Source organism: Pseudopipra pipra, chromosome 4 (genome assembly GCF_036250125.1).
Source record: "Pseudopipra pipra isolate bDixPip1 chromosome 4, bDixPip1.hap1, whole genome shotgun sequence".
Lineage (NCBI taxonomy): Eukaryota > Metazoa > Chordata > Aves > Passeriformes > Pipridae > Pseudopipra > Pseudopipra pipra.
Genome location: NC_087552.1, coordinates 65,827,326 through 65,850,384, shown reverse-complemented (window position 1 = coordinate 65,850,384; position 23,059 = coordinate 65,827,326).

Genomic DNA, 23,059 nt, shown 5'->3' with positions numbered 1-23,059 from the left:
AGAAACTTTTGTACAGTTGCATTCTTCACACTGTGCAGTTTTCTATCACAATTTCTTCCTTTCCATTGCACCATAAGTATATAGGCTGCAGCCTGTGACAGAACACCAGTGTTTTACTCCAAGAAAGGTAGGAACTCAAGAGAGAGGCAGAAGTCCCTACTATGTGTATTTCTACTGTGCTAAGCCCAGAAGTCCCATTTCCGTTTTTATTTAGTGATTCTGTTGGCTCCTTGGGGGCTTATACATCAGTTCAACTTTACTCAAAAGAGTTTTGGGGTAAAACGTTTAAGAGCAACTATTCTACTCAAGCCTCTTGAGTTCCCAATGACATTTAGGAATCGGCCATTGGGAGTGCGAGTCAGATCAGCCTATCAAATTAAACACATTCTCATTTGCTTTTAAGAGCCCTTGAAAATGTTAGAGTATTTTCCCCTTTAGGCATGCAAATCTGTATTTTACAGTAAAGGTTATTTTCTACTTTCCTACCGCAGTTTGCTACCTATACTATGAAGTTTTGCTATTTAATTAAAAGGAAAAGAAACAAAACAAACAAAACAAAAAAACCACAAACAAACAAAATAACCAAGCAACAACAAAAATAACAAACCCACAATCCAATTATTGAACCAATCAAGTACTTTTTAGCCTTGTAGTATTTTCCACTCTCTCAATTTAAAGGTGAAAGATCTCTCTGCAGGGCCTCCCTGCCTTTGAGGGAGTCAACAGCTCTTCACCATTTTGTGCCATCTGCAAACTTGCTTAGTATCCCTTCCAGTCCTGCATTCAAGTGATTTATGAAGATGTTGAAGAGCACAGGGCCCAAGATGGAGCCCTGTGGAACCCCACTAGTGACAGGTCACCAGTCTGATGTCCCCCCATTCACTGTTACCCTCTGTGCTCGACTCATGAGCCAATTGTTCACCCAGGCCAGGATGTGTTTATCCAGCTCTGGGCTGGACATTTTGTCCAGAAGGATCCTGTGAGAGACAGAATTGAAAGCTTTACTGAAATCCAAAACAATTACATCAACTGGCTTCCTCTGATCAGGTAGGTGGGTTACCTTGTCATAGAAGGAAATCAGGTTTGATAAGCAGGACTGTCCTCTCATAAAGCTGTTGCTGGCTGTGACCAAAGACTGCGTTGTCTTTTGGGTGTTTTCAATACATCTCAGAATAATCTTCTCCATAATTTTACCAGCCATTGAAGTGAGATTGACAGGCCTGTAGTTTCCAGGATCCTCCTCGAAAATCGGGACAATGTTTGCCAGCTTCCAGTCAGCTGGGACCTCTCTGGATTCCCAAGGCTGCTCAAAAATCATCGAGAGGTTTTGTGAAAACATCAGCTAGCTCTTTGAGGATTCTGAGATGAATCCCATCAGGCCCCATAAATTTGTAGGGATCCAGCTGGAGCAGCAGATTCCCACACAATCTCAGGTTTGACTGGGAGTTGATCATTCTCGCAGTCATGGTCCTCCAGCTGAGGGCAGTGAGACCCCTTTGGTTCATCATCTGTGTTGAAGACAGAGGTAAAGAAAGCATTAAACCCCTCTGCCTTATCTCTGCCCCTGTTTGTGAGGTGATCATCCTCATCCTGTAATGGGTGGATGATATTTCTATACTGCATATTGCCATTAATATATTTGAAAAAACTCTTTTTATTGTCCCCCACATTTCTGGCAGCTGCAACTCCAGTTGAGCTTTGGCTGCACGGATTTTGTCCCTACAGCAGCAAGCAGAATCTCTGTATTCTTCCCATGTCACTTGACCCAGTTTGCACTGAGCATACACCTTCCTTTATTGCCTTATTTCCAAGAGAAGATCCCTGCTCAGCTAGGCTGGCCTTCTGCCTTGCCTGCTTGACTTCGAACTTTTGGGAATTGCCTGTTCCTGTACCCTTAGGAGGTGATGTTTAAAAAATGACCAGCACTGATGGAACCCAGTACCTGCAAAAACATTTTCCCAGGGGACCTTACTTACTAATTTCCTGAGGAGTCTGAAGTCTGCTCTCCTGATGTCCAGATTTGAGATTTTGCTGGCACTTTTCCTCCTGTCAACAGAGATTTTAAACTCAATTGCTTCATGGTCACTGTGGCCAAGACAGTCACCAATCTCCACTTCTCTCATGAAATCTGCTTTGTTGACAAGCAGCAGATCAAGGAGGGCATTTTTCCAAGTCAGCTCCCTTGGGACCTGTTCCATAAAGTTGTCATACAGATTTTTTAGGAACCTTCTTGCCCAGGTTGTAACAGCCGTGTGACGCTCCCAGTTTACTTCTGGCAAGTTGAAGTCCCCCATAAGGACAAGGGCACTTGAGTTGGAAGCATCCCTTAGTTCCTCAAAGAATAATTCCTCGGTGTCCTGGCTAGGAGGTCTACAGTAGACTCCCACAATGACATCCATATTGTTTGTTTGTCCCTTGATTCTTACCTAGAGGCTCTCAATTGTGCCATTGCCAACCATGAGCTCCATACATTCTAACCCTTCTATCACATACAGTGCCACCCCCCTGCCTCTTCTGTCCCACCTGAAGAGCCTGTAACCATCCAACAGGGCACTCCAGAGTCATCCCACCAAATTTCACTTATGCCAATGGTGACAAATCTCTGGGACTGGGCCAAAGCTTCCAGCTCCTTTTGTTTGTTCCTCAAGCTCAAACATTTCAGGTGTGGTACATTGCAGCCAATACCTCATGAGGCAGATCGGGGTATCCCATAAGTGCTTATTTTCTCAAGTTTTGGCACACCATCCTGTTGCTCACCACTGGTGAGCCTGGTTTTATCTACTCCCTCTTCCAAGGTAGTTTAAAGCTTTGTCAGTGAGCCCTGCTACCTCCTGTGCTGAACTCTTTTTCCCTCTCTGAGGTGCATCCCATCAGGTGTTGGTAGACCAGGTGTTGAGTAGATCATCCCAAGGTCAAAAACCCCAAAATTTTTCTGATTACACCAACCTTGGAGCCACTCACTGACCTGATGGACCTGCCAATTCTTATCAGTATTATTCCTTGTTACCAGAAGAATAGAAGAAGTCACTACCTGTGCTCCTGATCCCTTTACCAATTGTCCCAGGACCCTGAAGTCTCTTTTGATTGTCCTTGGACTTCTTTTTGTTATTTCATCACCGCCAGTTTGAACAACCAATAGCAGATAGGAGATTTTTCCAGTAATGGCCTCTACATGGTCCCCTGGGAGACAACAGACTTCCCCATGAGTTGGGTCTGCTCTGCATGTTGGGCCCTCCATTCCCTTTAGGAGGGAGTCTCCTATTACAACTACTCTTTTTTTCCTCTTAACAGAGAAAGTCTTGAAGCAGGGTACAGACAGTGTTGTTTTAGGAGGCCCCACTACCCCAGAAGGACCTTTGCCCACCTCATCAGTTGTCTGGCCTTTTAGTGCCAGAGCCTCATACCTGTTGTAGAAGGTGCTGGTCCTACCTGTCAAATTCTGAGAAGGAGGACGAACCTTCCTCCTGGTACGTGCAGTGACCAGCTGCCAGCCTTCATCTTTAACACACCCTTGAGTAACAGTCCTTTGAGTAATTACCCTGCAGGTTCTGAGTCATACTGAACATCCTGGCAGCACCTCTTTGTAAAAGCTATCCACTGGCTGCTACCTCCCCCTGCTCCCTTCAGAGTGCAGTCCTTCCTGGAAAAGGAAGGGCAATTTTAAAGGAACAACCTGATTTTAAGAAGAAATAGGAGACAGAAGTCATTGTTCTGCATTATTTTCAAGAGCAACAGACACAGCTACTTTCACCAAAGCACTGAGTCTCAGAGCATATGACACCCTAGCTGGTCATTCAGTGTTTTAAGAGAGAAATATCAAGAGACAGTAACATTGTTCAGACAGTAGAAATTGTACTTGGACTATTTTACTAGTTATTTAAATATTAAGTACTTAGTCCAAGTACTTAGACCAAGGGTCCATCTGTTCTAAATATACTCCTTTCACCTAAAGCCACTTTTGAATGCCTAGGGAAGAGCAAGGGTAGTGCATTTCCCCAGAATTCCCAGTTTCCTACTACCTTCACATCTGCAACTTCCCAACTCAGATATTTTAGTGCATTTATCACACTTTTGTGGATTTCTTTGTCATTAACTGGACCAATTTTCTTTCATGCCCCGAGTAAACTCTTAGCCTCTACTGCATCCTGTGGGAATGAGGTCCTGCAATGAGTCAGATAAACAGAAATGAGCATCCACAGTGTGCAACACACACATTGGTTTCAGATATCCCTACCATCCACATTAGAGATATACTTTTTGTCATTGATTTTCACCTTCCTCAGAGAAACTAGAGATTAGCTGAAAGGGCTGACATACCTGTGTGCTCCTATGAGGACACCTGGCCAAAAATGCCACCAGGAATGCTTAAGACATTTGCAGCAACTCAGTCCTGGCAGTAGTGTTAACACGAAGTTGTTCCAGTTTGCAGTTTGTGAGTGGAAAGACACGGGGGAAAAAAACCAAACCAAACAAAAAAATGAAACCCCCACACATAATACAGAAAAAGAAGAGTTTTAGGAAGGGAGTATATACCCCTACTGATGCCATGGGGCTAAGGGAAGTGGGGAAGGCCATGATGTACAAAATATTCTGGGATTCACAACAAGTGTATTATTTGGATGATCACATTACAACTGGATGAGACTGAGCCAACTTACTACCAGATGAAAGGTCAGTGTTGTGATTAGTATTTCTACAGGCATACACTCAAATACAAGAAATAGTATGCAGCCATCTCCTCATTTCCCTGCCCATCACTTTAATGATTGGAACTATTCACACAGCTGGGGGGCTAAAGGGGAAGGGAGCTAAAGAAGCAAAGAAATGAGATCAGAAAAACATGGTTTCAGAGCAGCTGCAGGACAACACATCTGAACAGATCAGTTAACACACATTTTCCTCCCCTCATTCCTGGGTCACAAAGCTCAGTCTAGCCCCTTAGAAGAAGGTATTACCCTTAGGAAGATGCTCTTGGAGTTTTGCTCTTCTATCAGAGAGATTCATCTAGCAAATCAGGGAAGAAAATCAGCAGATTGTTGAAACACTCATATTGGTCACTGTCCCTTTCCTTGTTTTCTGCAAATGTCCCTGCAATTGTTTAGGCAGGCAAGACTAGACAGGAGAGAAAGGAGGCTGTCTTGTGAACAGAAGACCTGAGTTCATTTCTACCCACAAGTGTGCCTGTTTGTGTGCTTGGGCAGGTCAATATATACTTTGATTCCTTGACTGAAGGGCAACGATTATACTGCATCACTAAACCACAAGAAGGCCGGAGAACTAGACCGTGAACTTCCCATGTGTTAGCAGGAAGCTTTTAAGAATCTTATCCAGAGTAATTTCACACACATACATTGTCTTATCCTTCCAGTCACTCAGGAAGTCTTTGCTCCCTCTTCCTCTCCATAAATTGGTGGCAACTGCTCAGAGCTGGTTGTGCTGGTCAGGTGATATTATGATATTGTTCACACCTGGGCAGTATCCAAGAGAAGCTGCCCGACTGGAACAGTTCCACCGTTAGCTACCTACAGCAGAAGCCCAGTTATACTTTCTCGGTGTTGGTTTTAACATTAACAGATATCACGTGATGAGTTTCTTCATTACATTTATTAGCTGGATTCTTAGAAAATGGATTGTGTGTTCCGAGTACAAGCCTATGCCACCAAAAGACCAAGCTCTTTTCACCAAGAATTGTTTGCACCTTTCCTTGCAATTTATCCAGTTACTCATCTGCCTTTTCTATTCTTCCCTTTGAGAAAACTCTCTGGATACAGGACTACATTTATTCCTGTGAGACCACATCTTATCACAAATCAGTCACGGGGCTTTGCACTAAAGGCTTCTTAACCTGGTCACTGAAAAATACTTTGAACTGAGAATAAAAAACTGCGCACAGGAGCCATGCTCCATGAGGGTACAAGCGACTTGCTTACAAAAAACGCATTGCTGTACAGAGATCCCAGCTATAATTCCATATTGAGTCAGTCCTCAAACCATGACAAAAGAGCCTTTGTCAGGTTCCCCAGCTGCCTTATGTTTATACAAGTGCACACCTGGGTTACTCCACACAAATATATCAGAAAGCCTTTTACCTCTCTGACCCAGTCTTATACCTCTCTGGTTCTCAGCATCTTCCTTGCTTCATGGAAACTGGGAAGAACTCAGAGTTCAGGACTGTGACACCTTCCCTCTGGATATACACACAGCAGGCTTCTTTAGCACTGTCTAATAAATCATGGCCACAAGGTTTTAATAAAGTCTAGAAGTGAGATTGTTGCTGAAAACTCTGGTGTCTTGCGAACCAAATTAGTCACTGGAAAGAGTTTTCCAGGGATTCCAGCTTAAATGGTGAAGCCCCACACACCCTTTTTTTTATTATCAAAAGCTGACTCGGTCAGCCAAAAAGCCTCCTTTATTTCATGTTACACAGTGGAAGTCCTGAGCACCAGGGACCACCCAGTGACAATATCAGCAATATTCAGTGACAATACCAACAATATCAAGAGTATTCACAAGAGAATCAAGGTTACAATGTTGTTCTACAAAAGATGCAGTAAAGTTAAAAAAAACTTTTATAGCAAGTAAGCGGCAAACAAACCTGGGAAAAATACAGAGCATGGTTACGTTCCTTAACTTAGTCAAGTAACTTTTTAATTTGGGCTGCATTTCAGCCCAAAATATCAGCTTATATCAGCTGCTGCTAATTTACACCTCTAATTGTCTATTCCAAGCGCTATGCTTACAGTGAAATAACAATGGAGTTTGATGTTATTTATTTTATATTAGCCAGCATTCTTAGTTCTGGATTCTTGCCAATACTGCTTCCCCTTCTACGAGGTTTTGGCCCTGTTAAAAGCAAGTAACATAAGGACAGTATATAATATTAGTGATAATGCAGCTTTGAATTAGGTTGTTGTGCTCACCAGCACTATCATCTCAATGCTACTGTGCTGAAACACACAGGCAACCTCTGCAAATGACTTATCTGTCTTCCTTAAGAAGGAATCTGTTTTTTGCATGGCCTCTAGTAGAAGTCTTACCTTGAAGTAAAAAGATGCGTGCATAGTTGCTAGAAGGCTAGAAGGATAAAACATGATTCAGAACCAAGACATCCACAGAGCTTCTTGCAGGCCCTAGAAGAACTATTGACAGTCCTGCTGCTTGTAGAAGGTATACAGCTTTCATGCAGTGCATCTGCTTGAGCAGGACTCAGAGAGAAGAATATCAGAATATTCAGAATAATTTCTATAAGGAGTCAAAAGGGTTAGATTATAACTGAAACTGAAGAGGAACAGCTTATAATCAACCATTATAAGGAGCAAACACTAGAGCTTCCCCCAAGATGCAAGTAGGCCACGAAATTTCTGAATCTCCAGCAACCTGTTGTTCAGCAGCTACGTTTATATTCATCAGAAACAGTGCAGAGCAACGTCTGTCACCACTGGACAGGCTGAGATCAGTAACACTGCTCCTGTATTGTAGATTTGCAGTGCAAACCACAACTCTCATTCTTCTCTATGAGCCCACATGCAGCTCCAGACCAGCAGTAGAAGACACTGGGTTTCAGCAGACAGCAGATAGGAAAGGAACAGCATCATCCCAGTGTCAGAGCTCTGCCTGTTCCAGCAGTGGCCCCATCTGCAGTAGCACTTCTTCATGGCAGAGTGCCTCACAAAGGACACTAAGACATCTGCAAACTGAGGACATAATACCCCAAAACAGCCTCCTTTTCATGTCAGAATGGACAACGCAGCTCTATATCCTTTATTAATTCTAGAAAAATAAAAAAAAACATCCAAACAAACGAAAGAAGGCAAACAGTGGTAAGCACGTGGGAGTGTCACCCTCTTGAACTTCTGAGTCCTTGGCAAAACCTGTAGAACTAGAGGGATGTTCTTCCCACGAGGCACCACTAGACACTTCTCCCCTTCCCCAGGTTCTCAACTCAAATCATGTCTTGACCTTTTTCATGATAGGGAGGGAAAAAAATAGCTCTTTTATCAAATAAGGAGTGTTTCACTCAAAAAGGAGTGGGAGTTGTGCATGTTCTTTTTTTAGGGTGGCTTTATTTTGGGGGGAGGGGCATGCATGTTTTTGGAGATTTCAGGGCAGTGGTTTTTTGTTTATTAGTTTTGTTGTTTGTTTTTGGTGGGTTTTTTTTATAGTTAGCTGTTGTCTCATGAAGAAGATCTCACAACAGAAATTTTGGTCATCTTGGCAGTGGATCTTGGTAGCAATGGAATCTATTAGTCACACAGAGATAAATAGTTCAGATAGCTTTCAGCACATATTGCTGGGATTTACTCTTTAAAAGACAAGCTTTTTATAGATGGAATTGAGGGGTTTTTACCCAAGGCTTGTGACACATAGTTCTAGACAGCATTGAAATCCCATATTGAAGTGGGCTATCAGCAGCACTAAGTTAGTCACCTCGGACGTGACTCCACGTTCCTTAGTCTACTCAGAAGAAATCCAGATATCTATTGCTTCTGCAGAGGTTCTGAGAAACATGGCATATTCCCAGAAGGCAATCATAAAAAAAAAATAAAAAAAAAAAAGAAAAAAAAAAGAGGGGAGGAAAAGTCTTTTCTACTTGTTTTGGCTGGGTTTGCATCAATCTCCACGACACCAGACCTGCAGAGAAAAACCTTCAGAAACAGGCTAAAAAAAAAAAGAAGCCATACTGTATACAATAACTTGAACACCCTGAGCCAGATCTCTGGAATGTGACAGTATCTTTACTTGTCTGTTCCTGTCAACTCCAGAATAACAATACCGAAAACTATTTTCATTATAGATCTTTATCTGTGAGAAAAATCTGCCAACAGGACAGAAGCCACAGCTTGCTTAGCCTCCATTTTTTGTGTAGTCGAGAAATAATGGCTACAGACCTTTAACCTAAGCTGGACTTGATTCATATGCTAGTCAATAACTTTGAAGTCAATAGCTTCACTCATGTGAGTAATTCTAGATACATGCTCAAGTGCTTATATGCTCAAGGTCTAAATTAAGACAAAGTACTTTGGCACTGAACATAAGGTCTCAACTAAACTACAGTACAGTGCAACTAATCATTTGTTGTACATTTACAGCCAGAGAGAAAGGAGAATTGGAGAGCTGAAGCACGTTCTGTTACTGTGAATTTAACTTCTTATTCTTTATCCTTGAAAACCTAAGTAATGAAGAGCAACAACCTGCACCTAAAAGTGGACTAAACTACTGAAAGTCCACACACAGAAGGGAAGTAAGAGAGGTGCTTCATCCTGGTTTGTATCAGAAATTTTGTGTCCAGCAGAACCAGGACAGTGATTATCCCCCTGTACTCAGCACTGCTGAGGCCACACCTCGAGTGCTGTGTCCAGTTCTGGGCCCCTCACTGCGAAAAAGGCATTGTGGTGCTGAAGCGAGTCCAGAGAATTGCAACTGAGCTGGTCTGGAGCACAAGTCTGATGAGGAGCAGCTGAGAAAGCTGGGGGTGTTTATCCAGGAGAAAAGCGGACTCAGGAAAGACCTTATTACTCTCTACAACTACCTGAAAGGAGGTGGTAGCCAGGTGGGGTTGGTCTCTTCACCCAATTAATAAGTAAGAGGATGAGAGGAAACAGTCTCAAGTTGCACCAGGGAGGTTTAGGTGCAATATCAGGAAAACTTCTTTCACTGAAATTGTGGTCAAGTGTTGGAACGGGATCCGCATTGAAGTGGTGGAATCACTGTCCTTGGATCATTCAAAAAACATGATGGACCTGGCAGCGTTAGGTTGATGGTTGGATTCAATGATCTTAAAGGTCTTTTCTGGCATTAATGATTCTAATCTCCATAAGAGATGCTCTAATCAGCGTAAGAACCCATAGATTCACACCAGAATTCCCCTCTCCTCCTACAACTACTTTAAATGTGATTCTTCACTCTTTCACTAGTACAGTCTCTATTTCAACATGGTTTCCAGTTAAACAGGCTGTGCATCTGTCCTTTCTCCCTAACACTACCAGAATCCAAGTAGGCCTTTACCCATAAAAATAGAAGAGAAAAGAAAAGGCTTCACTCTCCCTTGATCACTAAGACAGACTGATGCACATTTAACACACGATTCCTTAGATGGGGCGGAGGCATCAGGAATCAGGCTCCCTCAGCAGCCAGAACCCAAAGCACTAAGCCCTCTATCAAGCGAGATGTGAGTCATCACAGTCAAAAAAGCTAATCAGGTTAGCAGATTTTATGCTGAATACATTTGATACAATTTTTAAGTTTCTCTTCTAAAACTTCAGTTCCCTAGAGAATGATCATTTAAGTAGCGAGAGATATGATTAAAAACATGAAATAGTTGACATATGCTAAAACTCAAAAATTAATATTCAAGGAGAAAGAAGCGCTATATCTTAAATCATACTGAAAGCTCCCCTTATAATATCTTTGGTTTATTATTTTAGCTTACATCTTTCTGTGGTGCTGTCTCTTACCTGCTCCACTGTCACTGAAAGCTACTAGGCATTAAAAAGTGTTAAATAGAAAAGGCCAAGTACAGGCACCCCAATAGTTTACCAGTTTGTCTCTCATGTCATAAGCCAACACATTCAACAATTCCCCTATCAAACTATCCATTTTAAATGCAAAACACTTCAAATGGATAAAACACTCCTGAGGCTGAGTTTCCTCAGTCTCAGAAACCCAAAATATGAAGATCCAAGTTCACTCCTAAAATAATGGAAGAGAAAAATTAAATTACAATTTTTACAGATACCCTGATAAAAGCTATGTCTGTTGTAAGTTAAGATACCAAAACCTCATTAGAAAGACTTGTCGCTTCTTTATATGCCTATAATCCACTATATGCTAAATCAGGAACCTCATATCAAATTCTCTAATAAAATAATTGCTTTATACATTGTCCTTACTTTAATAAAGCTAAAGTAAAACACAAGCATGTTCAGACAACTATTCACTTGTGCTTTTCCACTCAAGAGAGAACACATTGTGCTTATCTCCCTTTATTTTAAGGGACTGGCTTTTCTTAGTGCTGCTGGGCTTGATTGTTTCAGCTGGTGTGCTAGGACTTTCCATCACCTGCAGGGACTTGACCTCCCTTTCTTCAGCTAGGAAGGATCTTTTACCAAGAAAGCTCTCATGTTTAGTTTCTTAATACTTCTCCTTCAGCAGCACTACAGCTAGAGGGATTTCTTTGTGCATTTGTACTATGTAGCATTAATTAAATGCACTGACTTTCAACAGGTCTCTGATCTTGACTTTGCTTTGGATAAGGAACCATCACTAGCAGCTCTTACCTTTGCTGGATTTGGGTGTTATGTAATTGCTACAAAACTGTTCTTCGGAGAGTAACAAGCTGAGAGCCTGTTACTGTTACTATGCAGCCTCACCCAAACACATCAGCTTACTGTATCTCACAACTGTTGTCTTCCTTCTTTCTCCGCACATTATTTAGCTCTTGGGGCTTTGGCCTGTTAAAGTTTCATTTAATTCGTTTTCTATTCCTAGTGACTGTTTAAGGACTTGATTTCCAGGCATGTCTCTTATTGTTCCTGAGTTGTTTTGCCAGGATTATCTTTATGGGTTGCTACCCATTTTGTCTAGAACTTACGTTGTTTGCTTGCATGTTCATTAGGCTGAAGAAAAGCCAAAAAGGTTCTCTGGGCCTGCTGAAGGATGTAACCCTCTCCTTTAACAGCACAGAGACAGGAACAGGCAGAGATAGAGCCTGTCTTTGCCTTGTTTTCTTTCCTCTTGATTCACGCAATATAGCTAAATGCTTAGAGAGGGGTAAGTTTGGAATCTGTTTTATAAACTTACTTTTAGAATAAAATAAGAATGAGACCATTTCTATGCCTGTCATGAATTGAATAGAGAATAATAAACCAACCTGTGTGATATATTTCCTTGGGGATATCCTGTCAGAATGTCTTCAGCATTTTCAACATCACTAGCTTTTGCAATGGATTTTTAAAGCTGCTGTAAAACAGCTGGTAAATCGACCAACACTCTGGTATGTTAGTGGTATCAGTAGGGACAAAATCAAGCAATGCACCTGATCTGGATTTTGTGTAAGAAAATGAGAAGAAAACAATAAATCCTTCTATGTAAGTGATGTGGGCCTTCTGAGGTGCCTGCCAGGAGGGTATAACTGAATAGACACATACAAGTCATTAAAATGCCTTAATGAAGGAAGAAAAAAAACCCCACCTGCAGCAGATAGAAGTACTTAGATTTGTTGCCTCTTTTACTCCCCCTAGGCTGCAGTTTAAATACATAAGGATCTACTATTTTAAATGTTCTGATCTTTAAGTCTGTGTCATTGTCATAAAAAAAAGTCTAATGGAAAGATATTGCTTAAGCAATAGGAATGAGTAAGCAAACACCTTCAGGGATAGACTTTTCATTATGTTAACATGCCTAAATAAATCCAAAATCTGCTCTTTCACTGGCTGTCTTACAGATATCAAATGGTTTGGTGAGAGAAAGGGTGGATTATAAATAATTGAATAGAGAATTTTCCTTGCATATATTTAATTTATCACATACAGTATAGTCCAAACCACTATTTTTGTACCTATATATTTTTTTTACTTCTATCCATTTGAGTATTAAATGAGACTTTTGAGTCTTTCTTGCATTTTCTTCTGTCCTGATGGGCAAATTCAAACTTGATACACCAGCAGGTAACTTTTCCTGAGCTGTGGTGAAATCAATCTTCACTTTTATCAAGCTGCAACGAGAAAATGGACAGTAGATAGATATTGAATTATTAATGCAATGGTGCACCAAATAAACAGAATTCAGTAAAGAGGTAAACTTACCTCTTTTGAAAGGATTTGTTAGTTTGTTTTTCTCAAACCACCTCTACTATCTCATGTAGGACAATTCCAGAAAAGCAGTTTTCCAAGGATGTTGATTGTGTTCCTGAAACCTTCCTCTACAGATGTTTAATATCGCTTACACATGAACTTATTTCTCAGTGAACAAAAATTCTTATTCTGTAAAAGTCTTAGCCCTTTCTTCTTGAAGAAAATTAAGTTTATACTCTCCACAATGTGTCAACTCTGTCTCCCAACCCCTAGAAAATGGGTTTGGTATGTTTTGGGTGTTTAAACCTACAGATTTTGACTGAGTGCTAAAGGATTCAAAAATTTTGATTTTCTCCAGTTTTCATTTAAGTAGGTAGGTAGTTGGATAGAAGAAAAGAAGAAAAAAAAATCAAATCCAACTCCTATAATTTCTACTGAGTGAAAGAATGCAGCAGGAACTCCTTCCCTAGTACACATCAAAGAAACTGTATTTGGTAATTTTAAACTACAGGGAAGTCTTCAATTTGTACTACATTGAATACTGAGCAACCAATTCCAGGAACTCCACTTGAAACCAAGTTTTATTTATTCTCTTTTTTATAGAATTCCTGTGTAGAATGTTCTCCCCCCTGCCCAGCATAAGACAGGCAGCCTCAGAGCTAATCAGTGGCAGAGAGAAATTGCCATGTAAGCAACTGACTGAGGCTGAGCTGGAGGTGGGAACTTGTGTCTGGGCACTGGGCAGGGGGAGGTTTCTCATCAGAGTCCAAAAACCATGTAAAAAGATTAATATTTCTCGAAACTGAACGTGCATTCCCAAAACTCCTCCCATGCTTTGAGTCTGTTCCAGTTTCGTGAATCTGTGCTTAAAGCAAAGCAGACACTTTATCAAGGTGAAATTCCACTAAGCAGAGATTTAGGATGTTGGGAAGTGCTCTGTTGAATTGGAGCCTTTATGGCTCATTGGCTGATGTAACAGAACACTGAAAAACTTGCTGAGTTAACACCAGATACTTTGTAAACCCATGTATTTCTCTATTTGGTTTTTTGAATGCAAGAAATATAATGGTTGCAATACCTTCTTTAAACTAATCTCTTAAATCTATGGCATGCCAGGATTTTACAAGGAATTTGCTGCCCTCTGTTGATCAGTTGTATTAAACGTGACACCTGAAAAAACTGTGTCAGCCTTCAAGAACTTTGCTAAAGGCACGTATAAGTATTTGGATGTTTATTTCTTAAATTCTGAATCTTTATAATGCAACTTAAGAAATGATGTATGTTTTTGTATCTCAGTAATACTGGCTAAAGATTATACAGCTGCTGTTACTGTGAAAAACCTAGTGCTTTTCATACTCTATTATCTTCTCTTTCTAGAAAACAATAACATGGGCAAATACATTTGGGAATGATGTGTAATGTTATTCATTATGTCTGTAATGTTTCACATAAGAGATCGCTGTTCATGCAGGGGTTTCTGCAACGTGGATGGCAAATTATATTGTTTTGAACTCATACTGCATAGTTTTGTCTTATTGAAAAGCCTAAGTGAATGCCCTCACCACTGCACTTTGCTCTTCATAAATTGGGAAGCAAAATCATGCAACAAAAAGCTTTTTAACACTGAATTAGGTATGTAATACTCACACTGCCTTTAGGAGTCAGAAAAACCTCCTGCTGAAGTCTCAGAAAGCACAAACAAGAAGCCTACAGCAACTTCGTAGCTGTCAAGGGAGATACTCACTTTCCTCACCCTTTCTGTGAGTGTCACCAATCTGTCTTGAATGATAAATAGGAGCAGTTGTTTACAATATTGGATTGCAAAGTATTGTTTGGCAAAAAACTCTTCTAGTTAAAGCCTCTATCAAAGCAAGAATATATCCTGGCATGGTAAAGAGGTGAACAATTAGCAAGGCCTACGTTTAACAGATGGAATTGGTATTTATGTAGCTCCTGCTGGAAAGTACAGACATTACTGAGATTGCAGCATGTGTGAGTTTACTGAAAAAGAGTAGTGCTTAAAGAACTGTCATTTTGTTTTCTAAAACAACTCCTGAAATCCAGGAAGAGCTTCCTTAAATATCCACCCACAGTTTTTCATACCTTAAGCCAAAGGCAAGGCAGCAGTTACCACATTGAAACCTTTGATTCTGGTGGGACTGTGGCTTTTGTTTGTGTTGCATCTCTGGCAAAGAGGATGTGTAGAGGTCCAGCAACAGGTTCTATAGTCACGTGAAGATTCCTACATTTCTCTTTGGCACAAGTCAGTCCTTGAGCAGAATCTGAGCAGGTCTGAATGGTGAAAGCTGACATCATTTTCAATGACAAAAAATATTTGTTAGGAAATTACTCTGTGCTTATTTTTATTCGTCCTTTAAAACAGGATTTCAGGGTTGATAATGTTTACCAGTTTGATAGCAATAGCCTGGGATTAGACATTCAGTCTTTAGGTGCTTATCTGCAACTTATCTTCTTGGAGATAGGCTTCTATTGCAAAGGTGGGAAATCCACATAAATATTATTGTAGTTTTCAACATTCAATAGACCCTCCTCAAATACGTTCTAGAATGGTTCTTCAGACCATGCTTGTGTAGAAAACAGGTAGCAGCAATTTTTGTGTATGCTATCAACAGGGTTGTATATTCTGCTTCCTCCTTCAGGAAGAAGCACACAATCATTTATAGACCAATTTTTGTAAGCTTAAACATCCTGAGTTTTCTGGCCTACTGTTCAATTTCCTCACTGGATGGTATGTAGAATCCTTAAATAATTTCTTGGACTCCAGAATTTTTAAAATCAATAGAACTCATCTGTAATTAAATAGAAATGCTCCTGTCTGAGCAGATCAAAGTTACTTTTTTAATTGCTCAGAAGGAATTAGTTTGATTCCTTCGTTAAAAAAAAGAATCATGTCACCAACTTAATTGCTTTCTTCACTGAAGTCTTTAAATAGGTGTCAGTGAAACCTTTCCCACTCACAAGCCTGTAATTCTGCGGAGAGAAACGACTAGAAATTACTGGGATTTAACATACAGTAAACTGATTTCCAAATACAAGAGGAAAACCAAAGTACAGAAAATTCAAAAATCTAAACAGTTTTAAACCAAATGCTCTGTCTGCTTATTAAGGCCATAGTTGCTTTCAGTAAGAAGAAATTCTGAAAGCCATGGTTTGTCTGATGTCAAGTTCATGTACCTGGGTCCAGCATCAATCAGTGCTGCTTAAAGTAACAATAATCCAGAGGATTTCCATCAAATGCACTGTACAAAGCACCTTTGTGCACAATTCCTTCAGCTCTTCATTCTCTGCATTTCACAAGCATCTGTGTGCAGTCCTGTGAAAGGACATTCTGTGGGTGTCTGGATGAGACTGCGCTGGACGCCGAGGACTCTTTGTTTACCTGCAGAAAAGGATTCCTCTGGTGTGTGGTTACAACTTGTTAGAAACAGGCCCATGTGTGGGTGCCACTGGCCCTGTGCTGGTCTGGATGTGCAATGATGCAGCTACTCTCAATACAGTCACTCTCAAGCATCTAATCAGAGATTGCTTTGCTATTGCTCTATTCATAGAATCCTGGAATGGTTTGGGTTGGAAGAGACCTTAAGGATTATCTCCTTCCAAGCCCTCCACCATGGGCAAGGACACCTTCCACTAGACCAGGTTGCTCCAAGACCCTCCAACCTGTCCTTGAACGCTTCCAGGAATGGGGCATCCACAACTTCTCTGGGTGACCTGTTCAGTGTCTCACTGTCCTCAGAGTAAAGAATATCTTCCTAATATCTAAACTAAACCTCCCCTCTTTCAATTTACAGTTATCCCCCCTTGTCCTATCACTCCAAACACTTGTCAAAAGCCTCTTTCTAGCTCTCTTGTAGGTCCTTTGGATAATGAAAGATTGTTGTAGGTTCTCCCTAGAGTCTTTTCTTCTCCAGGCTGAGCATCTCCAACTCTCTCAGCCTGTCTTCATGGGAGAGGTACTCCAGCCCTCTGATAATTTTTGTCCCTCCTCTGGACATGCTCCAACAGGTCCATGAGCTTCTAGTGCTGGGGTCCCCAGAAGTGAACACAGTACGCTTGTATTTGTCCTTTACTGGAGCTTACCAATTACTCTTACTCTGAATAGCCAGATTTTTTTGTGTTACCTTCTCAGTTTAAAAGCAGATTATCATTCCCTGGCCCCTTATGAAGATGTTTATGCCAGTACAGAGAGAAGAGACTCTGCCTTTCAGATTCTGGATTTTTATTTTGCATGTGGATAACAACTTCTTTGTCACGCTAAACTAAATGTATTCCTAGCCATCTGCTGTTCTAAAATGTCATCTGTATAACTAGTTGAATACAGGAAAACTTGCCTCTTACCACTTTTCTTCACCTTCTGTCATAGCTTAACTCCAGACGGCAACTAAGTACCACCCAGCTGCTCGCTCACTCCACACCCCCGGTGGGAGGGGGAGAAGAATCAGAAAAAAGTGAAACTCACAGGTCGAAATTCAGCTTAATAATTGAAATAAGTAAAAATTCATAATGATAGTAATAGTAATTGTAATGAAAAGGAGAGAGAGGGGAATCAAACCCAAGAAAAACAGGTGATGCACGACACCATTGCTCACCACCCGCTGACCAATACTCAGCCCGCCCCCCAACAGTGATCAGTGGCTCACAGCCAATCTATATACTGAAAATGGCACTCTGTGGTACAGAACATCCCTTTGGCCAGATCAGATCACCTGTCCTGACCATGGTCCCTCCCAGATTCTTGTGCATCTCCTCGCTGGCAGAGCATGGGAAGTTGAAAAGTCCTTGCCTTAGGGTAAGTACTGCTTAGTAACAACTAAAACATCAAAGTTTTGTTCTCATACTGAATCCAAAACACAGCACTGTACCTGCTACTAGGAAGAAAATTAACTCTATCCCAGCTGAAAGCAGGACACCTTCTTAATCACCTCTTGCTACTTCTGCTGCTGTTAGCTGCAAATTGGATGACTAAAATTTCAGTTGTGTTGTAAGACTGTATGGTTTAATGATAGGACTTGATTTTAAAGGTCTTTTTCAATCAAAGAATTCTATGATTCTATGATTGAACAAAATCTCAGTTCAACATTTCCATGTAAAACCAGTCCTCAACACTTCAGTTAGTCACAAAGATTTTAAACATAAGTAAAAACCACAAGAAAGATGATTTTTTTAAATTTTTGTCAGCTTCTTGTGCTTCATATTCCTTCATGTGTACAAAACAAAAGCGGAAAACTGTAAGAAGGTCCCAAAAACAGGGGACCTTCTGCTCAACCTGCTCCATAGCTTTCCTTGACCTGTGGATGTTTGTTTGCACAGTTTGAGTAACATGATCTTTCTGTGGACTTTGGTCTTAGAGACCTACTTGTAAAATTAGGAAACAGGCACATATTTTGATGGGTGGTGAGTAGGTACTGTGCAGGTACTTCCTCCTCAGCCAAGACCCTTTTTAGCTGTGTATGGTTTAAAATCATTGCTTTCAACTTAGGTAGTGAAAGAACAGAAGAGGAGTATTTCCAAAGCTAGAAATTATCAAGAAGTAGCAAATAACAATACAGTATCCTCAGCTGAGGCAAGGACTTAACCTTAGAAAACAACAGAAGAGTGTGTGTGTATATATACATATAAGCACAGTGCATATACCTGAATTAATAGAGAAAAAAATAGTGCACAATACAGGGAAAATCTTTGAAAGCTGATGCATTGACCCAATATTCCTATAATCTTCTAGATACAAATTTCAAATCACTGATTGAATCAAAATTGGGGCAAATCAGTTAACCCACAGGCTGGACTGCATAGAAGTGAAAAACATCAGGCAATCCAAAAAGGCAACCATAAGGAACACAGTTTTGCTCCTTTTCATCCTTGGCCACAGAAGCATGTTCATGTACTAAAATGTTGACTTCAAGGGAAACTGCAATATCTAATGTTTGTCTGTTTAGCCAGTCTTCAGTTTTGCTTGGAATGACTTTCCATGTGTTATACAAAAAAGTCAGAGAGGACAGATAAGAAAATATTTCCAAGAAAATATATTCTTTTTACTCTTGCTGGAAAAGCATGGTAATAATAATAAGAATCTTTATATATACATATATATATATAATGCATATACATACACACACATATATAAACATATATATGTGGATCACAGAATTACATACATTCAACGACAACATTTTTACAAAGTTCTGTTATCATAAACCATTTTCTGCTGATTCCTTTATACAAACTTGACTGAACTTGCCCCATCACGTTGCTGTAGCTACTTCAGAAGACACCCAGCACTTTTTGCAATTCTAATGGGCAACTGTCTGCTTGATGGATTAAGGTCCTTATAGTCTCCATCAATAAATTAATTAAGCTGAGCTAGTTTGGGCTTTAAAGCCCGTCTTGAAAATGAACTCTTATTAAGGATAAATACTCAGTAAAGTGTTAGTATAAGCAACCAGAAAGTGCACTAGCTCAACTCTGAAGATGGCTAGAGGTAGGAATACAAGTAGAAGTAAGTGTCCATCTCCTTGTCATCCAGGTTAACATCTGTAAGGAGATGTGATGTGGGAATTATCACTGTGCAATATACTTAATGTATCTGCTGTTATTTTTATGTGATTAGAAGAGTTGGCTACTGCACTAAGAGCTTTGGATATGGCTTACTAAATGTTCCTTACCTCCCACCATTTGAGTCTTAACATGTTCCATACAAGCAAATTTTTTCAAAAAAAATTGCTTAATAATTCAATTTGCTTCACTTTAATGGTGGAACAGCAAGACTGATGGAAAAAAAGGGAGTAGATATAATATCTCCTGACTGTGGTGAACCTCAGTGGGAGGATTGCATGATGTTTTCCCAAAAAAAAGCAAATGAAATTTTTGCCTTGATAGAACTGCCATGCATGGATATGAAACTTGTCAGGAAAAATATTTGAGTAGCTCTCAGCAGTTTAGTGTCAAAATGGAAGAGTTACGTTTGGTTCAACAAACCTATCTATTGCAGATAGCATAAAATTTGCAGTTCTTCAGAAAATTGGGGACCAGCGTTAGAAGTCAGTGTGATCTCAGCAAAGCAGAGAGAGGTGGAAATGGATGGGTAACACTGCCTGGAAAAGAACATGTGGGAAAATGATGCCACACAGGGCAAAGCTGAGTTAACAGCATCCTGCTGCATCAACCTGTCAAGGTGTATACACAGTCTAGCCTGAAATACAGGCAGTATTCTTCTCTACTCCATGCTGGAATACTCTTTTTGTGTTTCTGTGCTGAATGTTACCTTATTTGAAAACAGACTTGATGAGAACAGTAAGAAGTCACTCAAGAAGCATGAAAACAGACTCAGAAAGGCTGAAGGAGTCTCAGCCAAAAACAGGAGAGAAGCTGAGGTTAGAGAGCCTGAAGGAAAGAAAGATGAAATGAGGATTGAGACATATATGGAGACAAATATAGAAAAGCCTATTGAGGAAAACAAAGGGAATAACTACTCTCCTTGGCAGTGGCTGACAGGACAAGTAATGGGACAAAATCACAAAAAAAAATTAGAATTGATCTTATCTAAAATGATCTTTTGCAAAACTGAAAGCACCCTGTAACCCCCAATTCTTTTTCTCAATAAATGGTCATCATCCAGAAGTTGCTTCCAAGTGTGATGTGTTTCACTTCTAATAACAGAGATTGCAGTACCACTCACCAGTGTGTTGACTCCTGTCTAGCCTGTTCTGCAAGACACCTCTTTAAATACAGCAATGAGGCACAGTCTGTGCAGAACTGGACTAGGTTACTTCAACTCTAATTCCTCTTTTGCCCAGGATTCATTTTATCTGATCACTTTTTCCTCCTTATTTATCTCTTGTCTGAAAATAACACCATTTACTATAACACTCATAAACTTCTTGAGAAATTTGAAAATATTGTCGTCATACTTTGATTAGAGGAATTGGGTGAAGCTTCTGCCAGTAAATGCATTTTGAAGAGCTGGGAACAGGGGCAGGAGAAATATAAAAGGTATAAATCTAACTAAGAAGCAGCCTTGCAGAAGACCTGGAGCACAATTTGCTCATGGGCAGAGAGCCCAAGGGACAGCTCTACTGCTGCATATTTAACTGCTGTAGAGAGATGCTGATGCTGATTTTTTGGAAGCAGCAGTACTTTCCAGTCTGAAATTCCCTGCTTACTGCTTATCTAGGGTCACAGAATAAGAGGAACTTGCTCTGAGCATTTAGATCATTCTGGGAAGGCTCAGAGCAATTCCATTTCAGCAGTTTACAAGTTGTACATGAGCTAATAATGATGGATGATCTTAATGTTCCACTGTTTTAATTTACCACAATTTATTAGGCATGGTACATGAGCCAGTTAAGCTTGAGAATTGTTGTTCTCCTTCAGTCATCAATTAGGTTAGTGGCCATTGCTAGGCTGGGCTCGTAAAAGGATCCTATTAGTCTTCCAGGGTTAAAAATCAAACAGCAGTTCTTGAATCTTTCTAAAGAGCTCTGTTAAATCTATATATTGAGATCATGCTTCATTTCTCTTTTCTGGATACATGTGTTCTGGAAGATGTTCTAGAAGAAAATTATTTTAAATCTCATCTGTTTGCATCAGCTTGCTCTTTAGGAATATATTCAATTATTCAATTGGAGCTGCTACCTACAAAAACAAAACAAAAAAATCCAAAATAGCTGTTATATTCCCTGTTAGTTTCAGTGAAGTCCAGATGAAATGAAAGTTTCCTACTTCACGGAAAAATATGATGTTCTGAAATGTTTCTTTCATCCCAACTGAAAATTTAAAGTTCACATTGCCTAACTTGTAATTAAAAAAAAAAAACAAACTTGCAAATTAAAAAATTTGGGAATATCTTCCTCACAGTTTCTCCTTTAGTGCTACAACATTTAGAAATTATATGATATATAGGTTGTTTTAATAATTTTGGGGTCAAAATTGAATGAAAACTATTCACTCTCTGTCACACTTTGAGACAGTATAGTTGGTGCCTCGAAGGGGTTGCCCCACTTTTTTGTTTTCCTCCCTCTCATACTTTTATCTATGACTCTTGTCTTATGTACTGTGACTGTGGCAAAGATGGGGCAAGAGAAATGTCCACTTGAGGGGGGTGATGAATAAAGGGCATTACATCCAAGCTCAGTATTGTTGATGGATCTTGGATGGTGACAGATGCAGTGCAAAAAAGCAAGAGCAGCCCTTGGGAAGATGGGGTACAGAGACCAACCTCTTGGAGCCTGTGGTGTAGGTCAGCCTTTCACTGCTGGCGAGGTACCTCATGGGTCCTAATCTGTGGCTGGCCCTCCCTCCCCACGAGGAGGGATAAGGAATTGTTTCCAGGGTGTCACAGAAAGGAGGTAGAAAGATATTCAGATGGAATAGCAAAGATAAATTACCTGGGCTCTGCTTCTAACTTTTATTCACAGAAAAAAAAGAGCAAAGGGCTGTCAAGCCGCTGGACCTGATATGGCCCCTCTATCTCTGCTTATCTCAGCATCTCACTTGAGTCACTGCTCAGGACTGTCAGAGGAAGAAGAAGTGCTTGGCAGTATCAGTAGGATAATTTTAAGTGAAGCAGACATCTCTCCTATGATTAACTGGTCCATTCTCCCTCCTTTTCTCCTTTCCCTGCCTCCCTCCCCTTGGAGAAACTGTAACTTTTACAGAGGATTGGTAAAGCTTCTCTGTGATAAATGTTTGGTGTTAGCTGGGAGCTAACAGTCCTCAATTCATTCTTCTCCTGTTTTTGTAGGGACCAAGTTGTTCTTCAGCAAGATAAATTTTGATCTTTGGGAAGTTTTTACCACTTGGTCATGAATGAGGGAAGTTCACTGTCCTAAACTCTCTGTGCATTGTTTCAGTTTCACAGGTTATGAGCTCCTTTGGCATTATCAGCCAAAAAATACAGCACGTGGTGTGAAATTTCACGTGGGAACTGCAGTTTTGGGAGAGCTGTTGTAGCCAGGTTGGTGTAAGAAAGTGCTGGGACAGCTTTTCTTAGTCTGGGAAGGAGTATCTACAGACATTTGGTGGAAACAGATATATACAATTTTCCCTCCCCACCCCACTCCTTTTTTTTATTATTATTATTTATTTGATAGCTTTCTGAAGTCCCTGAGCTCGTCGCTAGATGTCATTGGTGTTCCAGGGAAGGGGAAGGGTTCGACGGGCTGCGGGGCCGCGGGACTGCGGGCTGTCCCCGTTTCTGTTACCCGATAAACCCCCGGAGCTATTGCAGGCGGTCTGAAACCCGGGAACAC